The following is a 5,211-nucleotide window of genomic DNA, read 5'->3' on the forward strand; positions in this document are numbered from 1 at the left end:
GTGTGTGTGTGTGTGTGTGTGTGTGTGTGTGTGTGTGTGTGTGTGTGTGTGTGTTTGTCTTTCCTTTGGGAACCCAGAACACCTGTGTAGGTAGCAAAGAACATGTGCCACTCCTGCTAGGACAACTTGAGTAGCAATTAATTGGTTACTTCTATAGGCAAAGAAGGTTCATCCTTGTAAATAAGTGTTTCAATATCAGCCTTTCTTGGATCAGAGACTCAGGTACATCACTACCTGAGCCATCTCTTCAACTTGAAAATTGTGTTTGCAACCAAATATTTGAACACTTAACTAAGAAGGTTTCCTGTTTTCCTTCACAGGTACTTGGTTTTAACACAAAGGAAGACATCCATCAGGGCTTTCAGTGCCTTCTCAATAACCTGTACAAGCCAGATGGAAAGTACACCCTTAAAGTACTCCCTTACAGGGTCTTTGCATGTAACACTTGTGAATTCCTCCCTGTAAGTTGTATCAGTAGAATGACAGCAATGGTATTCAAATACTTGTTGTTATACATCCCAGGAAAAGGATCCTAGAGAACATGAATAAAAACTAAAGATCAAGTTCTAGCCAGTGTGATGTGCACATCTATAATACCTGCATCTAAAGAAATACATACACTCATTTTAGTTTTGATTTTTAAATGTCATACTATTAAGAAGTTTGGAAAACCTGTTAGCTCCCTGAATATTTTCTCTCTGACAACTTTTAAGGAGTCCTGTCTTCATTTTTATAAGTCAGAGGTTACTGACAAAGACCCAGAGGAGTCCAGGAAACACATAAACACATGGGTCTCCAAACAGACTGAAAGTAAAATTTTTCAAGTTACTTCACAGCCTATATTCTTGTCCTTTCCATTCACCATTCTCTCCTCTTCCTTAATTGTTTCTTCCTTCTTTCCCTTAGTCCACCCCTGCATAGACTTGTTATTTCAAAGTCAAACTGAGGCAGAATAGCTAGGTCATGAGGTATAATTTAGAGCTCAGGGAATTCATGGACATTCTACTCAGACACTTAGGTTTTAATATTAGAGCTTGCTTGTAGGACAGAGAGGCTGATGTAAATGTCATGAGAACACATGCACCTGATTTTCAGTCTAACACTTTACCTTTGAAGACATTTGACTCCACTATTACTGAGATGGCAATTTATGGGTAGACTTTCCCCACAAGCAGCTCTGGGGCTGCGGCTTCCTCCAGTTACTGTTGTCTCAATTCTTACCGCCTTTGCCTTTGAAGAGGACACCTTTCTGCTTCCACGTGTCCTGCTTCAGTTCCTTTACTTATTCTTGATGACATCAGACTTGGTTTCCAATGAAGACACTCTCTCAGTACTGCTTAGTTACATTAAACTAAAAGAACCTCACATTTGGGATTGAAACTTGTATGTTCTGCTATCATATATGGCAGGTCCCAGCATTTGCCTTTGAGATCATTGTGATCATTGTCTGCTATTTGAACCATTCAGATGCCTCTGCATCACAAGATACATTGTTATTTCTTCTAAAATACAGAGTATAAAGAATGAGAATAATTTCTTGCATTCATCAATTATTTGCCCATTTCTTCTTGAAATTTAATGAATTATACATTCTTGAGTTCAGACATTAGCAAAAAGTATCTCGATTACTAAAAAGCATACTCCCTAGTAGAGAAAACAGAAATCTGCCCTCTTACCTGCATTATCTCTTTGAAGGTAGGATAGCACTCAGAAGTATAGAATAGCAATAAGCCTTTCACAAGCAACTTTCTATAGTTGGGTCTCTAACATGCTCTGGTAGAATAGAATCCTTTGTTATCATGATGGCCAGGACTACTGGGTTCCAGTGTCAGCTAAAAATGGCACATACAGTGATGTCAACAGGCCAGATGCAGTCACCAGCAAGGACTGAAGACAGGTAGACAAATAAATTGCCAACTCTCTCTCAGACCTTTGTATCTGGCAGCACAGCATTGTGATATCCACCCTGGGGAGTTTCCTTTTTATTACTTATGCTTTCTGGGAAATGTCCTCATAGACCCCCACAGAGATATGATTCTTATCTGATTCCAGACCCAATTAAGATATCAAAAACATTAGCCACACTGGGCAGTAACCATGGTTTCCTCCCACCTCCTCTCACATTTACTGCCCATTTTGTTCTTCATCTTTGAGTCTGTCTTTTGCTTTTCCCAAACCTGCTTCCCTTTTGGGGACTTACAAGTCTTTCACAATCCTCAGTTTGATGATGTTCTTCCAGTTTGCATGACCTTAATACAACATGGCTGTTGTTTTGATATGATTTATTTCTTAATAATGTTTAATCAAAATCCAGTGAATTAGAGCATGTGATGATTAGGTCTGCCCATGTATCAGTTTGTGTCTCACGTCTGTATAAAAGGAACCTGAATGAAATTGATGCTTTCTCAAGAGGTAAAAATTCCAGACTTCTTGTCAAATGGCTAGATTAATTTACAGATCAAGGTGGTTCTTGTCAATGCCTTATATTTCCAAGGATGTTGGCATAATCAGTTTTACAACAAAACCCATCAGGAAAACACACTTTAAAATAAACAAGGTGAGGACCAGTACTTGAATAGAAGGCTTTAATCAAGAGTGAGTTTGTCAGGGCTCAGTCATAGATACTGCATAACCTGTGTGGGATGCTGGGATGGATCCTCAGCCCAGAAGCAAGTACAACAGGAAAATGCAGAAAACCATTTATAAGAGAAGCACAGAAACCCGTTCATATTTCTTTTCTTTTCTTTTCTTTTTTTCTTTCCTTCCTTCCTTCCTTCCTTCCTTCCTTCCTTCCTTCTTTCTTTCTTTCTTTCTTTCTTTCTTTATTTATTTATTTTTCTTTTCGAGACAGATTTTCTCTGTGTAGTCCTGGCTGTCCTGGAACTCACTTTGTAGACCAGGATGGCCTCAAACTCAGAAATCCACCTGCCTCTGCCTCCCAAGTGCTGGGATTAAAGGCGTGTGCCACCACCACACAGCCCATTCATATTTCTAAGTGAAAGGTGAAACTGCATAGAAAATTGATTGAGTATTTGCTGCCTGTGTGATTTTGCATACTGTTTGTAGCTCATACCCCTTGAGAAACTTTTCATAAATCCATTGTTTCTAACTCATCTAGAAACTGAATTATCCTTTAAGTTCAATAGTGCCAAAACCTAGATACTAAGAAAATATGATATATGTCTGGTGCATGAGAAAGAGTAGAAAGGAATATACAAATATTTACATAATAATGTTTTAAGTTAATATATTCTTTTTAACTTATTGGCCAAATAATGATTATTAAGCAGTATTTATAGCTTTCTAATACTGAAACATAGTGAGAACAACCTGAGTTTTTGTTAAAGTGTACTTTGAATTAGCATATATTTTAGAATAGTTTACCCAATTGTCAGAAGCCATCTAGGAAAGACTAGAGGCATGCAAGTAAGCTTTTTGGAGATGGTCCATCATCTTGCATGGCTTGTAATGGGTACACTCTGAATAACAGGCAACTCAGAGATTTGTTTTTCATCCTAGGATTGCTTCTTGCTATTGATATGCTTTCCTAACAATATTACATAATGTAATGATTCTCAGGCACTAGCACATTCCATTGGATAGATTTTCTACTTATCAATGAAGATGTACTCTGTTGTAGTAATGCTGTGTAGACAATTTTATGATACCATAATTCATCATATTGACTCTAGAGAATTCCTAAATTTATACAAGTGATTCTGAGGCCTCTATAATAAGAAATTTTCAATCAGAGTTCTGTAAACCTTCACATGTCATAGGCTTACTACACTAGTATACAAATCAGACTTGGAACAAATTTATGATCATGGAAAACATTCCTTCTAAGCTACCTTTCGACCATTATCAGGTAACTAAAGGTCATTAACTGGGAATAGACAATTTATTGTAGGTACAAGGACAGAAGATAAAATATTGACTGGATTTATCTATACAAAATGATCTTCATCCCGTACAAAGTGCCATAGCCCTCGGGTGTAGGAGATCACAATTGGAATCTTAGCAGTATGTACCCTAAAATTCTGGACTCAGCCAGAGGGGGAAATGGGTTGACAATATTCCCGTGGGTTTGGTAGTTTGACTGTCGTGGGCAATCTATTTGTAGGGGGACAGTGAGGGGAAGCAGGGTGGTAAATACCCTGCTGATCTAGAGAGGAATCAGGGTTGCCATAGAGATGAATGCCAAGGAAAAGTATCTCCCTCCCCAGACCTTCCCTGCAGTTTTATTGCCATGAGAATCCCCTGCTGTGAGGTTCATATATTAGATATATAGGAGCACCTTAGTTTCTATCACAAAACAAATGGTCCTAGTGATAAGCCAAGTGCCAGTAATCATCTGAGCTGCATTATTGGGTCCATGAATGGAAGTCCTAGTCTGGCATCATTCATAAAATGTACATGGTATGTGGGGGAACCTGAGTCAATAGGCAATAACAGGGGTGGCAATGGCACAGGGGCCCACAACTCCTCACTCATCCCATGAGCAAGTAGAATGTGGAGAAGGGTCAGATTCCCCTAGCATGTGTGGGGGGCTATGTGAAGTCCTCCATGGCAGGTCTCACACCCTTCACCTGCACCCATATTGGCACTGTGGAACTTTGGGGAGGAAGACAAACATAACCTCACCCTCATGTCAGAAGCAGAGAGCGCAGCTGCCATTGTGAGGTCAGGGTCAGGGTATCTCTCCACCTAACCAGGAGGAGAGGGGTGCTGCTGGGCAATGAGGCCCAGTGTTTACAGTAAGGCTAAGGGCCCTTATCATCAAAAGTAAGAAAATTCAAGTAGAAAAGCACTTCCACAAATGCCAGATGTAGGGCACGCTTAACCTCAGATTATGTGATCTTCGCTAGTAGTGGTTTTAGAAATCTGTTGGTCCTCTTCTCAATGGTCTTCCTTTGAGGATTGTAGAGAATGTAAAGGTGTGATCAATTTTCCAGGAAGTCAGAACTTCAGAAGTTATCTAGAAGAGTAGGCAGAGCTGTTGTCAGTTTTTAGGGCCCAAAGCACTTCCATTACTAGCATGGCTGATTAAGGGCCTTAATTATATGGGAAGCCTTTTCTTTGGCAAGGGTCAGAGCATAGAATTAAGAAGACAGGTGTCTTAGTCAGGGTTTCTATTCCTGCACAAACATCATGACCAAGAAGCAAGTTGGGGAGGAAAGGGTTTATTTGGCTTACATTTCCATACTGCTG

At 39.6% G+C, this 5,211-nt stretch overlaps 1 pseudogene; it reads left to right on the plus strand.

Annotated features, from left to right (window-relative positions):
- LOC110334312 overlaps positions 1 to 5,211 on the plus strand; it is a 14,918-nt pseudogene that overhangs the window by 1,394 nt on the left and 8,313 nt on the right.

Source organism: Mus pahari, chromosome 16, assembly GCF_900095145.1.
Source record: "Mus pahari chromosome 16, PAHARI_EIJ_v1.1, whole genome shotgun sequence".
NCBI classification, from domain to species: Eukaryota; Metazoa; Chordata; class Mammalia; order Rodentia; family Muridae; genus Mus; species Mus pahari.